Source organism: Helianthus annuus, chromosome 15, assembly GCF_002127325.2.
Source record: "Helianthus annuus cultivar XRQ/B chromosome 15, HanXRQr2.0-SUNRISE, whole genome shotgun sequence".
In the NCBI taxonomy this organism is placed as follows: domain Eukaryota; kingdom Viridiplantae; phylum Streptophyta; class Magnoliopsida; order Asterales; family Asteraceae; genus Helianthus; species Helianthus annuus.
Genome location: NC_035447.2, coordinates 173,783,391 through 173,803,724, shown reverse-complemented (window position 1 = coordinate 173,803,724; position 20,334 = coordinate 173,783,391). Strand labels below are relative to the sequence as shown.

The 20,334-nt window shown below is 43.2% G+C and overlaps 1 non-coding gene across 1 annotated transcript; it reads right to left on the bottom strand.

Moving 5' to 3' along the window:
- Positions 1-3,530: 3,530 nt before the first annotated feature.
- TRNAC-GCA lies at positions 3,531-3,602 on the bottom strand. Its single transcript has one exon. It is a non-coding gene; the product is annotated as a tRNA-Cys (tRNA).
- Between the last annotated feature and the right edge of the window lie 16,732 nt (positions 3,603-20,334).

Sequence of the window (20,334 nt, the reverse complement as noted above, 5' to 3'; positions counted from 1 at the left end):
GTTGCAGTTTCCCCTCCTTTAAGGCGCGCTCAATCTCCAGTCGGAGGCTGATGCAGTTGTTGGTGGTGTGGCCCGAGTCCTTGTGGTACTCACAGTAGAGTGTGAGGTCCTGATTTTTCTTGGACTTCATTGGTTGGGCCGGTCGCAAGAACCGTGGGTCCGCAAGGAGGACCTCACTTGGCGACATGGTGATCTCGGTCCAGTTGCGGTCCCGAGATTCTTTTTTTGACGCCCGACTGTCTCGGGCGGGGTTGTAGTTCTTTGTGTCGAACGTGTTGGTTCGCGGGAAGTATGGTTTGGAAATATCGCGATTTCCAACGTCCCGGTTGCGTTTATTGTTACGCTTGGACCCTTGGTGGGATGTTTCGGCTTGGGGCTTTGTCTTTGTCACATGCGGTTCAAGTGACCGCTGTGTCTGGGCGTATGTCTTGACCGCGGTCATGACATCTTCCCATTTTTTTGGGCAAGCCCTCCTTGCCAGAGATGGTCATGATCATCTCTCTGTCTTTGACGGCCCGGATGAAGTGGTTTCGTGCCATCTGGTCTGCCACGTCACCTATCTCCAGGCACTCTTTATTATATCGGACGACGAATGCTTCGAGCGATTCGTCGTCCCTTCGCCAGATGTTCATGACGTCCAACGAATCTCGTTCGTGGCGTCGCTGCTGGCAAAAATGGGCGAGAAACTTGGTACGCAAGTCCTCGAATGAATCTAGTGATCCCACTGGCAAAGAATCGAACCATGCCCTGGCCAGGCCCGTTAGGGTCTGGGGGAAAAAATTACACCAAGTGGGTTCATCCCACTGGCCGTTGATGCCCGCGCCCATGAAGATGTTCATGTGGTCGTCCGGGTCGGTCGAACCACTGTATTTCCCAACGTTGAATGGGAACTTTGTCGTGGTGACATGGGCGTTGGCAATGCGCGTGCCGAATTTGGAATTTTCGGCCGCTGCCTTTGGCATGTATGGCTCGTTCGCAGGGCGCTTTGCCGCCCTAAGGTATGTGTTGCGGGGGTGACTGAGAGGAACATAGTTGCGTCCTCCGGTCTGCTACTGGTGTCATGCGAATCACCGCGGTAGCTATGGTCGTCAGGGTCGGTATGACCGTACCCTTCGGTGTATGGTTGTGGGCCCAATCGGCTCTGAATGCCTGGGCCGCGTCTGGAGGTTGATCGCCTCCTGTCCTCGCCATGGGGGCCAAGGCGGGTATGTACCGGTCCTCTGGTGTGGGACTCGTATGAGGAATCGTCCTCGTTGAGGGTGTGGACCGAACAGTAAGACGATCCCCGTTCTTCACGTCGGCTTCTTGAAGCCGGGCGTGAATGTATCCTGCCGTCGTATTGTAAAATACGCTCAACAGGGGTGTGCGGTGCTGGGGGAAGCCCAGCTCGTATATTCGCTTCAGTACAAGCGCGGTTGTATGCTGCGGTCAGCGTGGCTGCTTGCTGCTCGTACCAGGCATGAATGGTCATGCCTGGTGGGATCACAGATGGGAACTGTGATAAGTCATGTCCAAACATAAAGGAGGGGCTCCTTTGTGTGGACGTGCCGATGTGTCCGGGTTGGGAGGTCGAGGCATTGACCCCTACCGGGTTTGGGATTGGAGGATTTTGGTTATCCGCAGTGTTGTTTTGGTGATCAGTCATGATCGTGAGAGATGAAAAAGGATGGTTTAGAAAATGCTAAGAGTAGCGGTGGGCGCCAATGATGAAACAATGGTTAACCGGGCAGGGTTAACACACTGGTCTCGTCAAGAAGGGTTAATCCCTTCCTCTCGAGGATCGCTGGCTGGATCACCGGTGGTTGATCTCCTGCACAAGGAAACAAGCCGTGACTCGTAACAAGGAGGATGGGGTGGGGGTGCTCCTTGTTACCACTCTCCGGCGTGAGAATCAGTAGTTTGCTTGGGAAGCAAAGTAAGATAGTAGTAGTAGTGAGAGAGTTGTGAAGAGATACCTCAAACCTGGTTTGGGGTTGGTATTTATAGCCGAGGAGTGAAGGAGGATGATGATGGATGGACTGACGACGTGCTGCACCTTTGCAGGTGTGTCAGGCTTGTCAGGTTGTGGAGGTTACGCTACGTCAGTCCATTGCTTACGTAGCTCTGACAGGTAACTGCCATTGGTGCCACTTGCACTGTGGTGTCAGTCCCACTTGTTTGAGTGCATAGGATGCGGTGCCAGCCGCATCGCTATATGCGGTAACATCTGAAGTTACCGCGTCTCCTACTTGTGATCAAGGAATACGCGAGATGCGGTGCTAGCCCATCGTCGTCTTGCCTGCATCCCTTGTCGTGACGAAAATGCCCGTATGGAGCGGTGTCAACCACACCGTTACGTTCATCTCCTTCTGTGCCTAAGGTAAGGCTTTCTTTGTATTGATAGAAGTGTTCGCTGGATGCGGTGCGAGGCCGCATCGCTGTGAACACTTTCGTTTTCATACACCAGATGTGATGCTATGTCGCATCACTCTACCGTTCTCATGTTCCATGTAAGTCCTGCTTCGTTACTAGATAGATTGGATTCAACCCCTGTGCCGACGCGTTCTCGCATGGGCACAAGTAGGTTGTTAGCTAGTGGGGGTTTTGATAAGGGTAATGGTCACTCGCGGTCGATGCTGACGCGAGATCTGGGACCATACCCCTTCAATATACAAGAAAGCAGAATAATTTTACTTTTTACAAGCTCAAGTATGACTTGTTTAATTATTTAATTGTTAATAAGAATTATGAAGATATCAATATTTGTTATGTAACGATATGATAGTGAAAGTTTCAAATGAAAAGAAATTTTTTTATAAGAAAAAAAAAATCAACCAATAAGAATTCTTCATTTAATATTTGTTTTTAATGTTATTGTAAGGTATATTGGTAAACTTACATAATTTGTAGTCTTCCATATTAATAACAAACTACATTACATTTTTAACTTATTTTCAAAATATATTTAAAAAAATTAATTTAGAGTGTAGGATAATTACGAGCTGTGTATGATAAATTTCGATATGTGTAAGATAAATTTCGAAATGTGTATGATAAGCTTTGATATATGTCGGAAAAAAAAATTAGTGTGGAAGATGATAATAATAAATGAAATGGAAGAAAAACTATTTAAGGTTTTACAGCTATATATCCTTTATCTCTTTTTTTCATTCTCAAATGATCTTCCCTCAAATTTGAAATATACATACAAGGATGAGTATATGGTACTTGGTACCGGTATCGAATCGGTACCCACTATTTGGTGTTTTCGATACATGTACTTTGGATATTGATACCGGTACGACACGGTACCGGTATTTTACCGAATTTTACCCTTAAATACCGGTACCGGTACCTATATTTGACAAAGTTCGGTGCGGTACCGAACTCACCCTTACCTACATGTATAAAACGATTTGTACTTGCTAATAATCAACATGGAACACATGAGCGGAGCACATGAGAATAAAATTTGAATGTAACCGTATATTTTACAACGAATTAATATAACTACTTAAAAAATTATATCGTAAAAATAAATATAATAAAATAGGGCCCAACCGGGTTCGAACCGGTGACCTCTTGATCTGCAGTCAAATGCTCTACCACTGAGCTATGGACCCTTGACGTGATAGTGACTTACCTGTTATTTATTTAATTTATTATATGCTAATCAGCAGCATAAATCAGATAGGGTGATGGTATCTACACATCCCCTAAAATTTTTGTACATCCCCTCAATAGAAACCATATAGGCCAATACGCTTCCCATAGGGTTTGAAGCATTAGATGCGACACCAATAGGAAGCGTATTGGGCAATACGGTTCCTATTGGTACACTATTCTCTGACGCGCACGCATTTCGAAACTGTAAAGTGACCCAATAGGAAGCGTATTGCCCAATACGATTCCCATAAGTATAGGAAGCGTATGAGGCAATATGGTTCCCCTAGAGCCAATGTATAGGAAGCATATGGGGCAATATGGTTCCCCTGGTCCCCTAATCTGAATCCTTTTTATAAAAATGTGTAAAAAAAACGTTTATACATTATTGTAATACCCAAAACATATTTATGATAACCATAATAATTTTCTCATTATATAGACATATTTTAAAAATTTAAGAAATTAATAGAAGTTGGTTTGAATAATTTTATTTGGTCATATACGTTTCATGTATTCATCATTTATTCATATCAATTTCTAATGTATTAGTTTCCTTTATATGACTGACTATGTATGGCAAATTGGCAACAAATATTTTATATAGTTACTAAAGCAAAGATGTAGTAACCAAGATGAGCAAATGCGACTTCTAACACTGCATGGTCAGGAGATAACATCCCACGGTCGCCAGATGGATCAGATGCATGATGACATAAGGTGGCTGATGAGTGGCATGGGTGAAATGTATAAGTACATGGGTATATCGGTTCCACCCCGTCCACCACCACGAGTTTATCTGGACCAGGGCCCATTCTTTACGCAGTAGCCCGACCCGTCCATGCCATCCTTTACCCAGCCCCTCCCGTCCATGCAGGTATATTATCTTATTTTTATTTCATTTTTCTACGAGCAATTTAATGTTATGTAATGGGTATTTTGTTTAAATTCTTATAGCTTTACCACCCGTCCTATACTCAGCCCGACCTTTCCTTGCCACATCTTCCTCGGTCCGGCCAGACCATGCTGCTCTTTCCTCTGTCCGACCTTTCCATGCAGGTATGTTATTTTGTTTTATTTCATTTTCTACGAACAATTTTAATGTTATGTAATGAGTATTTTGTTTGAATTTTTTATAGGCTCCAGGCACGTCCTATACACGACACAACCCGTCACCCACTAGGCGTGCCCTAACTTTACAAAGGAGGAGCTCGCTGAGTCTGACGAGGATTGATGATGATAGTGGTTTTTATTATCATATTATGTAGTATTGTACGAACAATTGAATTTAATTTTAAGTATTTGTAATATTTGTTTAATTTGGATATGTTTAATTTGTTTGGATTGCTTAATTTCACTACGTCTTTTATAAAATTTATAACAAAAAAACTAACATCATTTTATAACAAAAAAACAACTTAATTAATGTTTAAAAAAATAAAGTTCAAAAAGATACTAATAACAATATGCTGTTCTTGCAAAACAAATTATTTTAATGTTATGTAATGAGTATTTTGTTTGAATTTTTTATAGGCTCCAGGCACGTCCTATACACGACACACCCGTCACCCACTAGGCGTGTCCCAAACTTTACAGAGGAGGAGCTCGCTGAGTCTGACGAGGATTGATGATGATAGTGGTTTTTATTATCATATTATGTAGTACTGTACGAACAAGTGAATTTAATTTTAAGTATTTGTAATATTTGTTTAATTTGGATATGTTTAATTTGTTTGGATTGCTTAATTTCACTATGTCTTTTATTAAATTTATAACAAAAAAAACTAAAATAATTTTATAACAAAAAAAACAACTTAATTAATATTTAAAAAAATAAAGTTCAAAAAGATACTAATAACAATATGCTGTTCTTGCAAAAAAAATTCCTTCAGGGAACGTATGGCCCTATATGATTCCTCTTGTCTTTCGAAAAAAAAAAATCATTAAGGGAGCGTATGGCCCTATACACTTCCTTTTAGTTGATCATCTTTTGAAAAGTTTGGTACACATATAGGAAGTGTATTGCTTAATACATTTGGACCCAGAGGAACCGTATTGCCCTATACGCTTCCTCTGGTCCCCTAATTATTAGCTGACCATCTTCTGAAAAAGTTTGTACTTCAATACACATATAGGAAGTGTATTGCTAAATACGCTTGGACCCAGAGGAACCGTATTGCCCTATACACTTCCTATAGGGTTCAAGGGATGTGTAAATAACCAAAGAGGATGTGTGAATAACCAAGGCCATCAGATATTGCAATAATGGTTTAACTTTTGTCAAATCGGTTGTGATGTGATGTAACTGGTATTATGATCTTGTTGTCAATAAATACAACGAAAATCAGAATATAAAAATCAGACTTGCAGTTTCTTGTAATTAACGTTGCAAAGTTTTATAAAATAATTTTAATATAATTTTGACTTTTAAAAATTATAATAAATGTTACTTTATCGTTCCAAGACATTGTTAACCATGGAATTGTGTTAGGCTAGGTCTATTCGCACACGCCGTTTGTCTTTTTGCACACCCAAAGCGCCCCGCTATGGCCAAAGCGGGGCGCTTTGGCTTTGGTCAACAGACAAGGACTGACTTCTGTCAGTCCTTGTCTGTTGACTAAGCCAAAGCGCCCCGCTTTGGCCATAGCGGGGCGCTTTGGGTTTGCAAAAAGACAAACGGCTTGGGGCTTGGGGTGGGGATTATTTGGGTTGATTTTGGTTAGTTTTGTAGGGATTTTTGGTTGAATTAGTATGGTAGATATTTTTGAAGTAAAAAATTTTTATGTGATATTTGTCGTTATGAATAGGAATTTGTTTTTGAATGATTGAATGTTGCCTTTTTTGAATTAAAATGTCGTTATTTTATTAAATTAACGTTGTTTTATAATTACGTCGTTACGTCGTTATTTTTACAGAAGGTGTATATAATAAGTTGAACGAGCGTTAAATAAAGCGAACACGTTAAATAAAATATACAGAAAGCATTAAACGTAAACAATCCAGAACCAACGTGATGTAAATAGAAGATTAACTGCAATATATATATATATATATCAGTTTGTACATACAATACACAACAAAAAGGTACAACTGAGTCAATAATAATACATAACAAAACACTAAACAAACAAACTAAATGTACTAATCCTCGTGCGGTGGGGACGGTGGGAGGGGACATGGAGGCAACGCAGCGAGCTCTCGTAGCTCAACGAGCGTCTCGACCATCCACTCAATGAGTGCGCCCTGACGTCTGAGGCGCCGGTCGAAGTCCCGAGCCACCTCACGCGCTACCGGAGGTAGGTCAGCGTAAACGTGCTGCGGGTACTGTGGAGGCTCAGGAGCTGGCTCAACTGGTGGTACGTGGACCTCCTCGACCCGGTCCTCCTGCGCCGGATCATCCTGAGCCTGAGGCTGAGGCTGAGGCTGAGCCTGAGCCTGAGCCTGAGCCTGAGCCTGAGCCTGACCCTCAGGCTGATCCTCAGGCTCATCGATGCCCAGAGCCCGTCGCTGAGCCCGCCGAGCGGCCTGCTGAACATCAGGAGGGGCTAAGATCCCAGGCCTCGCCTCGATAACAACCGGGATGACCTCCGGCAACTCCACTGGCTGAAAAATCAGCCCGTCAGCACCCCTGAACCGCAGACCGACATCAAAGGTACGGGTGATCTGCATAGCGGATACTGACGCGCGGCCCAACCTAGATGACGGGACCGGATCGGACAGCAGCGGATCTAGCTCGGGCACGATCCCTAGCGATCGTGCAATGGCAGTGATAAACGAGCCAGTGTGAAGAAACCCGCGGAGCTGCCGGTGGTATGCAGTAGCAAAGTACTCTGCCAGGCTGGCTGCTAGATCGCAGGGCTGGCGGCGTAGTAGGCAGTAAAGAAAGAAAAGGTCACTAAGGTTGACCTTCTCCTTGCTGGAACCCCGCGGCACGATAGTCGACGCAATCACCTGGTGCAGGTATCGGTACAAGGGATCTACAATGGTGGTGGCCTTTTGCCAGGATTTCCCAAAGGGAACCCTGGAAATGGCCCTCCAGAAACTAATAAGCGTCTGCCTGTCCATCATCGTAACAGCCTGCGTATACAAATCAGTATCAAGCTCAGGCTCAGTGTACAAACCTGTGTGGACAGCAAACTCCCGCACACTCATCTCAAACTGCTGACCGGCCAGACGGAATGTAACCTCGTGTACCGGAAATAAAGGGTCCTCCACGTAATCCGCCGGATGCGGCGCGTATGTAAACGTAGAGCAAAACTCGTACGTAAGCTCCGGGTACGAGTCCTCCATCGCCAACTGAAATAGGCGCGACCACGGAGTATCTAGCCCAACTATCTCTCGCGCCCGCTCGATCTCCCCCACGGTAGCTAGCAGCTCCCAGTCTATACCTACGTGCTCCCCAATCGGTATAGTGCGCAACCTAGCGCATCTCCCTCTCGCCCGTGACCCCACCGGAAACTGAAGATACGGACACTCCGGCTCCTCCTCGCCCCCCTCCACTCCCTCATCAATATGCTCAATCTCCTCATCGGATAAATCCATCCCTGCACGTTGATCAATTAAACAAATATTAATAATTAAACAAATAATAATTATTAAACAAATAATAATTATTAAACAAATAATAATTATTAAACAAATATTGATAAACTAATAATAATTAAACAAATAATAATTAAATAATAATAAATAAACTAATAATAATTATTAAACAAATAATAATTATTAAACAAATATTAATAAACTAATAATAATTAAACAAATAATAATTAAATAATAATAAATAAACTAATAATAATAATTAAACAAATAATAATTATTAAACAAATATTAATAAACTAATAATAATTATTAAACAAATAATAATTATTAAACAAATATTAATAAACTAATAATAATTAAATAATAATAAATAAACTAATAATAATATTAATAATAATTAAACAAATAATAATTAAATAATAATAAATAAACTAATAATAATTATTAAACAAATATTAATTATTAAACAAATATTAATAAACTAATAATAAATAAACAAATAATAATTAATATTAATAAACTAATAATAATAATTAAATAGATTATTAAATAAAGCAAAAAAAAAAAATAAACATGAACCAAAGCGCCCCGCTATGGCCTCGGCGCGGCGCTTTGGTTCTTCATTTTGAAGAACAGCAGCGAACACAGCAGCAGATCTAACCTCAAATCAACACAAACATGCAATATAATCGAATTAAATGATACACGAAGACTAAGGGCTTTAGATCTAACCTTTTAGCCGCTGAAAAGCTCGGAAAATCAACGAAAATGGCTCGAGTGTGTGTAATAGCACCGTTTGTGTGTGTTTGGTTGTTTATGTGAAGTGAGGGGGAAGGTGCCCCGCTTCAGGGTATAACGAGGGACCAAAGCGCCCCGCTATGGCCATAGCGCGGCGCTTTGGGCCCAAAACGCTGCGTTATGGCCATAGCGGGGCGTTTTGGTGTTTTTTTAAATTTTTTTAAATTGTACTTAATTAACAAACGGGTCCATAAATAGTCTAAATTTTCCGTTTTTTCTTTTATACATCATTTTTTAATATATATGGACTATACGGAAAGTTTCGGATCAAATCGGTTACGTGTGATGTCTTATTCCGTTATCTCGTGTCATTTAGGTTTGAAATCACAAGTACTCCTGTGAGAAGTGTTATGTGTAACAGCCGCCTACCGTACATGAACATGACTTAATTTTTCATTAATTGCAGTATTATGATGTATGTTGTCATTTTGGGTCGTACAAGTGCGTATTGAATCCGATTGGGTCGTGTCGGTGACATTCGGTTTTTAACGTGATGTAACGCGTATATTGAACAAACACAAACGTGGTTATTATTAAACACATTTAGGATACACGAACACAAACGTGATTATTATTAAACACATTTAAGATACATCGTGAACATATGGGGTTGCATTAAGGTCGGGGGCACGATACGTAAGCATTTCGTACGTGTTGATCTGATCACTGTATAATGTATGCCATGCTGCTGCGCGCTCTGTTCTGTTCGCTGTCCATAGTAGGTTTGGGGGAGGCATTGGATAAGAACCTCCAAGCTCTACATGTATGAAATGACCCTTGTCGACAAACACAACCGCAACTACCAGGTGAGGTTCATCAGCTTCGTTTGGGCCGCCCAGCATAGGGAAAATTGTATCGCTCCCACGAATGTCGAAGGTGTGAACAATCACACCGTATCGTTGGGCAATAAGAAACCCCGTGTCACACCCCAACCGATGGCGGAATCATCGGGGCGCGGCACTGAGCGAAACAGATTGTTCAGAAGTCTCCACAACAACTATCATACAATTCAGTTATACAACACGTCCCATACCGTGTCCCAAATAATATCAAGTTATCATAGAAAATCAACTAAACAATATGGGAACTGTTCCGACAACTCAGATTCTTAATTATTACAGACCGAAAGTAAATATTGTTTTTAAGACTTCTAGACTGCTAACTATAGATCTTACTGACTACAGGTGCCAGTGCAAGATCTACAGATAATTATGGCCCTGGATCAGGTACGTGGACACTGTCCTAAGGTCACAAACTCCTAGAAGCTTATTATTGCCTCGCTTCCCTAGCACGCTAGTAGCTTAAACACCTGTCACATACGTTAAAATACAAGTCAATACATATAATGTAAAGGTGAGTACACAAGTTTGATATAGCATATAGAGTTCGAATAGTTTACGCATAACCAAGCACGTACACAAGGGAAAACGATGCATGTAAATTATCGACATGGGACCATCGATACCAATGACTTCGAGTTGACTGTCCGAGACAGTTCGCAATACATGATTACCACCGTAATCCATGCAAGTAATTGTCCTTAGCAACCCCCGTGTGAACGGGTGCTGAGTCCAAACTATAGTACTACGTTGCTAAAGCAGGCAGATAGCACTCCACGTGTAAACATAATAAACAGCAATCATTTAGACAAGTAATACATGCAAGTAGGTTAGCGTTCAAATAGTTTGTGTTGTTTGTGAATTTGATAGATTACGTATGTAACACCCAAAAGTGCTGAAAGCAAAAAGGGATCGAGTATACTCACAGTGATTTGATGTGGATTGAAGGGAGCACTGAGAATAGGTTAGCCTGAATAGTTTGATAACACAACGATGAGTAACGCGGAAAAAGGAAACAATGTACTTGGATCGAGTAGGCCATTCGATCGGACAACAGTTCGATCGAGTGGGCTGTTCGATTGGTTTGAAAGTCCGTTCGAACATCCATTCGATCGGCTGGCTGGCTCGATCGGCTGGTTTCTTCAAGTGGATTGTTTCTTCCTTTGATGTGAAGGATGTGTTTGGGTATGATGGTTTGTACTACCTTTCAAGTTGGTCGATCGAACAGCTGTTCGATCGGTTAGCCCAACCGATCGGTTAGCATTGCGGACTTGGCATGATGTCACTCGATCGGTTAGCATGCTCGATCGGGTGACATTCCAATGTTTCAAAAGTCTAAGTGTTTTAAAGTATAGTATCTCATGATTCGAGCAGTAATGATTACAATCGAGTGGCGTAGTCGATCGAACAGTACCTCGTCAATACTACACTTTTGTGAGTTGGTGGGTCTAAGTGCTAGTCGATCGGTTAGCCTAGTCGATCGGCTGGCATAGTCGTTCGGTTGGGCTGTTCGATCGAACAGCCTAGCCGTTCGGCCAGCTTCTCGATTCGGTTAACCTATCACTTAACACTTGTTTCTTCCCGTTAATTGTTGATGTTTTAGAGATATTTTGACTACGAGTTGAACCACAAAACTGAAGTCCCCACTTAGCCTACTGACTCGAGCAGGAATCACCCAAACTCGGTCAGAGACGGTTTGGAACCCAAGTTTAACGTTTAACCGGAATCGGTATACCTCTCGGTAGAACCCGAATCTTGAACCATGTGTTTGTTTAGATTGATTTGTAAATCGGTTCAAGTCCCGTTTTCACCTTTTTGAGTGTAAAAGAGTTGAAAGATAGATGAAAACCCATCTTCCAATCCTTTTCCACCGTGAAATGTTAAGATCTTTGGAAGATTTTAAGTTATTGATGTGGAAATCGGTTAGATCTAGCTTATTCATGGTTGAATGAAGTCAAGAACATGAAGTTCTTGATGAACACCAAGAACACCATGATGACATCACTCAAGAACACCTAGATCTTGGTGATTTCATGGATGAAATTCAGATTTCGAAAGATAGAAAGATGGAGAATCGATTAATGAACAAAAACGTACAAGGATTAGAGCAAAATACTTACCGGTTTGAGAGAAATCTGAGATTTAGTGAGAAGAAGAGGCTGGTCGGTCAGAGCTTTTCCAAAAGTGGAAAGCTTGACAAGGACAGCCCTATTTATAGGCTTCCAAAAGAGGAAAGGGGTCAGCTGATCGAACAGCATCCCTGATCGAGCAGCTGTCCGATCGAACAGCCTGTTCGATCGGCTAGCCTGTTCGATCAGGTTGCCCTGTTCGATCGGCTAGCCTGTTCGATCAGGTTGCCCTGTTCGAACGGCTTGCCTAGTTTTGAGTGTTTCGCGACGATTTTCGATATTTCGAGTTCGATGAACGATGATTTGAGAATGATAGAATTCCTAATCAAATTACTTTTAGTCCCAACTACTATATCTAACATACAAGCATCCTTACAACCATTTCGGGTTCGATTTCCATTGAGTTTGATTCACCTTTGAGTCTTGATTGATTTTGATTGATTCCCCACACACTTTAACATATAAGTAAACATGCACAAGTAACACGTAAGGCACACACACACGTATAAAAGCATTAAAATCCCCACACTTAAGCTTGATGATTGATTTGATTAGCTTGATTATTGATTGACTAGCTTTATTGCGTTGTTACTTCCTATCATTCACAGTCGGTCGTTGATTCACAGTTCGATTATCGGTCGATTAGTTTGATTATACAACACTTACTCCAAATAATACGAAAATCAAAATGAAACTAAAATGAAATTAATCTTTATTAATCTTTAATTCCAATAACAGTCAACACTTGACTTTGACTTTGACTTTTGGAAAACACGGGGTGTTACAGTCTCCCCTCCTTTAGGGAATTTCGTCCCGAAATTAGGCCGAGAACCGTACATCGCCGTGTGATTTTACCAATTTGATGCTTCAGATCTATCTGAATAACTGCGGGTACTTGGCCTTCATGTCACTTTCGAGTTCCCAAGTGAACTCCGCGCCTCGTTTGCCTTCCCATCGTACTTTTACAATAGGAATGCGAGAGCGTCTGAGTTGCTTGGTCTGTCGGTCCATGATTTCGACAGGCTTTTCCACGAAGTGCAGCGTCTCATTGACCTGAAGATCGTCGAGTGGTATTATTGCGTCGTGGTCGGCTACGCATTTTCGAAGGTTTGAAATATGGAAAGTCGGGTGGACATTGCTGAGTTCTTCCGGTAATTCGAGTTTGTAGGCGACTTTACCGATCCTTTCCAGAATCTTAAAAGGTCCAACAAATCGAGGCGCAAGTTTCCCTCTTTTGCCGAATCGGACTACTCCCTTCCAAGGTGATACCTTTAGGAGCACGTAGTCGCCAACTGCAAATTCGCGGGGCCTGCGTCGTTTATCGGCGTACATCTTTTGTCTTTCCCGGGCCTTTACCAAATTTTCCCTTATCTGGTGGATCTTGTCAGTCGTTTCTTGCAGAATCTCGGGCCCAGTCAATTGTGAATGACCGACCTCGTGCCATACAATAGGCGAGCGACATCTCCTACCATACAAGGCTTCGAAAGGTGCCATTTCGATGCTGGAGTGATAGCTATTGTTGTACGAAAATTCGACCAACGGTAGGTGTTTGCTCCAACTTCCACCAAAATCGATAGCACACGCACGGAGCATGTCTTCAATAGTACGAATCGTTCTTTCAGTCTGCCCGTCGGTTTGCGGGTGGAATGCGGTACTCAAATTCAGCGTCGTACCCAGAGCTGCTTGAAAAGTTTCCCACAATCTCGATGTAAACCGAGCATCGCGATCTGAAATGATGTCTCGAGGCGTACCATGATTCTTAATGATCTCGTCGGTGTAGATTTGGGCTAGCTTGGCCACCTTATAGTCTTCTCGGATTGGCAAAAAGTGGGCTGATTTGGTTAGACGGTCGACTATAACCCAAATACTGTCGTGACCTGATGGCGTGGTCGGAAGCTTAGTTATGAAATCCATAGCTATGCTTTCCCACTTCCATACGGGTATCGGCGGTTGTTCGAGTAAGCCTGAAGGTCTTTGGTGTTCAGCCTTGACTCTTGCACAAGTTAAACAGCTACCAACATACAGAGCAATATCCCTTTTCATCCCAGGCCACCAGTACTTGTAGCGAAGGTCCTGGTACATTTTGTCCGCACCGGGATGAATGGAATATCGGGATTTGTGGGCTTCGTTCATGATGATCTTTCGCAAATCTGTCCTCCTCGGAACCCAGATTCGGTCCAGATAATAGAATATCCCATTGGCTTTGCTCACGAGCTGAGTTCCATCATGATAGATTCGTTCTTTCTTCAACGTACGCTCGTTAAAGCAAGCGTGTTGTGCTTCGCGGATGAGAGCTTCGAGGTTATACTGAGCCTGGATGTTTCGAACACCTATCACGTAATTCTTTCTGCTGAGGGCGTCTGCAACTACATTCGCCTTGCCTGGGTGATAACGGATCTCACAGTCGTAATCGTTGAGAAGTTCTACCCATCGGCGTTGACGCATATTGAGTTCTCTCTGGTTAAAGATATGTTGTAGGCTCTTGTGATCGGTGAAGATCGTACACCTTGTACCATACAGGTAGTGTCGCCAAATCTTTAAGGCAAAGACAACTGCGCCTAGCTCGAGGTCATGGGTTGTGTAGTTCTTCTCGTGGATCTTGAGCTGTCGAGATGCGTAAGCTATAACCTTGTCTCGTTGCATGAGAACACAGCCAAGTCCAAGGTTTGAAGCATCACAATAGACAACGAAGTCATCGCTTCCGTCCGGTAGTGTAAGAACTGGTGCATGGCACAGCATGTGTTTGAGGGTTTGGAAAGCAGTCTCCTGCGCGGTTCCCCACACAAAAGGCTTGTCTTTATGGGTAAGGGAGGTAAGCGGTACAGCAATCTTTGAGAATCCTTCGATGAATCGCCGATAGTAACCGGCTAATCCGAGAAAAGAACGAACTTCTGACGGATTCCTTGGCGTAACCCATCCCTTGACTGCCTCAATCTTTGCAGGATCAACGTGTATACCCCGACTATTCACAATGTGACCCAGAAATTGAACCTCCTCCAACCAGAACTCACACTTGGAGAACTTGGCGTAGAGTTGGTTTCCCTGAAGCAACTCGAGAACCAATCGCAAATGCTGCGCATGTTCGGCCCTCGATCTGGAATAGATCAGGACATCGTCGATGAATACAATGACGAAACGGTCTAAGAACGGTTTACACACGCGATTCATCAGATCCATAAAGACCGCGGGTGCGTTGGTCAGACCAAAAGGCATGACAACAAATTCGTAGTGGCCGTATCGGGTTCGAAAAGCGGTTTTGGGTATGTCTTCCTCTTGAATCCGCAACTGATGGTAGCCTGAACGTAGATCAATCTTGGAGAAACACTGAGCACCTTGTAGTTGGTCAAACAGATCATCGATTCTTGGTAAGGGGTATCGGTTCTTGATGGTCAGCTTGTTCAATTCCCGGTATCGATGCACATTCGGAACGACCCGTCCTTCTTTTTGACGAAAAGGACTGGTGCGCCCCATGGAGAAGTGCTCAGGCGAATGAAGCCTTTTTCAAGTAACTCTTGGAGTTGGTTTGAGAGTTCTCGCATCTCAGATGGAGCGAGTCGATACGGAGCTTTGGCCACTGGGTTGGCTCCTGGAATGAGGTCGATTCGAAAGTCGATATCACGACTTGGAGGTAATCCAGGAAGATCATCAGGGAACACCTGAGGAAATTCTCGGACAACAGGAACATCCTTGACTTCAACTTTCTTTTTCTTGTCCGTCTCTGCTACAACAATGTTGGCCAAGAAGGCTCGATATTCCTTGCGGAGATATTTGCGAGCTTGAAGACAGGACATGAGCTTGAGATCTTTTGCAGTAGTTTCACCGTAAACACATAGAATATCACCACTAGCTAGCACAAAACGAATCATCTTATCGGCACACACAACCTCAGCATGGTTTTCACGAAGAAAGTCCATGCCTACTATGACATTGAAACTTCCGAGCTGCATTGGAATGAGATTAATCGGGAATATATGATTGTTGAGCTCGAGAGTACAATCACGGAGCACAGAATTGACAGCAATGGTTCTTCCGGTAGCGATTTCTACTTCGAAGGGTGTCGAAAGATAAGAGCGCTTACGTCTAAGAAGCTTCTCAAATTCAAATGACACAAAGCAGTTATCGGCTCCAGTATCAAACAAACATGATGCATATATACCATTCACAAGGAACGTACCATTGACCACGTTGTTGTCAGCTTGAGCCTGGCGTGCATTGATGTTGAAAGTTCTGGCGTGAGCGGCTTGTTGTTGAGGCTGTTGTTGTTGTTGCTGGGGTTGTTGAGCTTCTTGTTTCACCACTCTGTTCGGGCACCGGTTTGCGAAGTGGTTAGGGTCACCACATGCAAAGCAGGTCCGAACATTGTTTGCCGGGGCCTGTGCAGCTTGAGGAGCTTGAGGAGCTTGAGGAGCAGGTAGCAGGGCTTGGTTAACAGCGGCTTGAGCTTGCGTTTGACGGGGACCATAGCGGCAACTCACAGTGAAATGCCCGTAAACGTTGCAGTGGACACAGAAACGGCAGGCCACACCCACCGGGTGATGATAAGAACATGTAGCACAGAGTGGGTGGGGGCCGGTGTACGCACGCTTCGCTGGCGGCGCATTGATCACTGGTGCAGTGTGCTGTGGTTGTTGCTGTTGTGCTGGCACAGACTGAATGGGAGCAGCAGTGGTTGCGGCAGCGCAACTCTTGTTCTTCTTTCTCCTTTTTGAAGACTTGGAGGCTTGAGTGGTGGTGTTATCGGTTGATGCTGCGGTGACTTGATGCAGAGTCTTGGTTTGTTTATCCCAGAAACCAGCCTTCACCCGCTTGTCGTTAATCTCAGCGGCGAGTAGGTAGGTTTCCTCTATCGTTGCGGGCTTGGAGGCGTGAACAAAATCTGCGACACAATCCGGAAGAGCACGGATGTATTTCTTGATGGTCATGTCAGAAGTCTTGACCTGGTCGGGACATATGATACTCAATTGCTTGAAACGGGCGGTGAGACCAGCATTGTCTCCCTCCTTTTGCTTGATACCCCAGAACTCATCCTCCAACTTTTGGCGTTCGTGGGGAGGACAGAACTCGTCCATCATGATTGCTTTCAATTCTTTCCACGTCAGCTCGTATGCAGCGTCGTTCCCGCGCTTGTTCCTTTCGGCGGTCCACCAGTCCAAAGCTCGTGACTGGAAGACACCGGTAGCATTGAGAGTACGGAGGTGATCTGGGCATCCGCTTTGACGAAGGGTGACTTCTACCGAGTCAAACCAATGAAACAGAGCCGTAGGGCCATCTTCACCGGTAAACTCTTTTGGCCCACATGCCTTGAATTGTTTGAAGCTAAAAGTAGCTTTGTTGGGATCTTTGGGCGTGAGGGTTCGGGATTCCTCAGATGACTTGCTTGCGTTCTCGAACACATCACTGACGGATTTCGCCAGGGTCTTAGAGATGATAGCAGCCAGACGTCGATCTCTTTTCTCCTGGCGGGTAAGACGCGAGCGTGATCTAGGTTGTCCAGATGACGACATGGTCTGCAATAGATATCGTCACAGGCTCAACACAACGAATTCGAGTCTCACACGTTCTTAGATCTCTAAAGCTTAGAATCACGTCGCATCTCTCGTCACGTAACACATATAATCACATAAGCACATAATCATAGAGGCACATAAGCACAGAAGCAATTAGGGCACATAAGCACAGAAGCAATTAGAGCACATAAGCAACTAAGCAAATAGGGCACTTAATTTCCTAACACGTATGCATTTTATCACAGAGGCTGTCAGAAAACAGAAACCTATAACCACAAGTCGAGTGTCGTTCGTTTTGCGTATCGGATAGCACCACATTGTATCGTCTATCTTAGTCGTATAGCGTAGCATAGCACACTGGTTTCGTTCAGATCACATCAACAGGGATTTGAATCGAGATAGGATAGCAACAAAAGTCATGCAGATTGATAACAAATGGAGTAACCAACAAATCTTAAAACACGTAAACAGGTAAATCATATAAGGTCAACAAAACAACACTCAAAATCGGAAAATGGATTGTCTGCGGCTACTAGACTTTGACTAACCATGGCAATTTAACTATTCACAGTTGACTTGTCGTCACTTTCGACTCTAGGGGACATGTTCCTGCCTCGATTCTTGGGCATTATGCATGCGCATTCTAGGTCATACTCGTGCGTTCAGGTCGTTGGAGTCCGTCAATTGCCTTGGCGAGATGAAATAAAGTTGGAATAACTGCCAAGGTTAGGGTTTCACCCCTAGCTTAGCAATTTCTTCCTTGTTTTAAGAAAATTTTAGAGGAAAGTTTTCATCAAATTACGGGTTTCAGCCCTAATTCGGTATAATTCTCCCCCGTTTGTTGATAGAAAATTGTACAAAATAATTGGCAAAAATTTGTAATTTAGGCAGGAATTTGAGGGTTTCACTCCTAATCCCGTCCAAATTACAAAATTTGGCTCGGAGTTCGGATGTAATGATAGAATAGAAGGAAACAACATAAAATAAGCACATAAACTTGGTCTCTTGGTTCCTAACTATAGTCTAGGTCTCTAAGACAGCGATCCGGACTAGATCGTGTCTAACCTAATTCCCTACAGTTATGGCTCTGATACCAATCTGTCACACCCCAACCGATGGCGGAATCATCGGGGCGCGGCACTGAGCGAAACAGATTGTTCAGAAGTCTCCACAACAACTATCATACAATTCAGTTATACAACACGTCCCATACCGTGTCCCAAATAATATCAAGTTATCATAGAAAATCAACTAAACAATATGGGAACTGTTCCGACAACTCAGATTCTTAATTATTACAGACCGAAAGTAAATATTGTTTTTAAGACTTCTAGACTGCTAACTATAGATCTTACTGACTACAGGTGCCAGTGCAAGATCTACAGATAATTATGGCCCTGGATCAGGTACGTGGACACTGTCCTAAGGTCACAAACTCCTAGAAGCTTATTATTGCCTCGCTTCCCTAGCACGCTAGTAGCTTAAACACCTGTCACATACGTTAAAATACAAGTCAATACATATAATGTAAAGGTGAGTACACAAGTTTGATATAGCATATAGAGTTCGAATAGTTTACGCATAACCAAGCACGTACACAAGGGAAAACGATGCATGTAAATTATCGACATGGGACCATCGATACCAATGACTTCGAGTTGACTGTCCGAGACAGTTCGCAATACATGATTACCACCGTAATCCATGCAAGTAATTGTCCTTAGCAACCCCCGTGTGAACGGGTGCTGAGTCCAAACTATAGTACTACGTTGCTAAAGCAGGCAGATAGCACTCCACGTGTAAACATAATAAACAGCAATCATTTAGACAAGTAATACATGCAAGTAGGTTAGCGTTCAAATAGTTTGTGTTGTTTGTGAATTTGATAGATTACGTATGTAACACCCAAAAGTGCTGAAAGCAAAAAGGGATCGAGTATACTCACAGTGATTTGATGTGGATTGAAGGGAGCACTGAGAATAGGTTAGCCTGAATAGTTTGATAACACAACGATGAGTAACGCGGAAAAAGGAAACAATGTACTTGGATCGAGTAGGCCATTCGATCGGACAGCAGTTCGATCGAGTGGGCTGTTCGATTGGTTTGAAAGTCCGTTCGAACATCCATTCGATCGGCTGGCTGGCTCGATCGGCTGGTTTCTTCAAGTGGATTGTTTCTTCCTTTGATGTGAAGGATGTGTTTGGGTATGATGGTTTGTACTACCTTTCAAGTTGGTCGATCGAACAGCTGTTTGATCGGTTAGCCCAACCGATCGGTTAGCATTGCGGACTTGGCATGATGTCACTCGATCGGTTAGCATGCTCGATCGGGTGACATTCCAATGTTTCAAAAGTCTAAGTGTTTTAAAGTATAGTATCTCATGATTCGAGCAGTAATGATTACAATCGAGTGGCGTAGTCGATCGAACAGTACCTCGTCAATACTACACTTTTGTGAGTTGGTGGGTCTAAGTGCTAGTCGATCGGTTAGCCTAGTCGATCGGCTGGCATAGTCGTTCGGTTGGGCTGTTCGATCGAACAGCCTAGCCGTTCGGCCAGCTTCTCGATTCGGTTAACCTATCACTTAACACTTGTTTCTTCCCGTTAATTGTTGATGTTTTAGAGATATTTTGACTACGAGTTGAACCACAAAACTGAAGTCCCCACTTAGCCTACTGACTCGAGCAGGAATCACCCAAACTCGGTCAGAGACGGTTTGGAACCCAAGTTTAACGTTTAACCGGAATCGGTATACCTCTCGGTAGAACCCGAATCTTGAACCATGTGTTTGTTTAGATTGATTTGTAAATCGGTTCAAGTCCCGTTTTCACCTTTTTGAGTGTAAAAGAGTTGAAAGATAGATGAAAACCCATCTTCC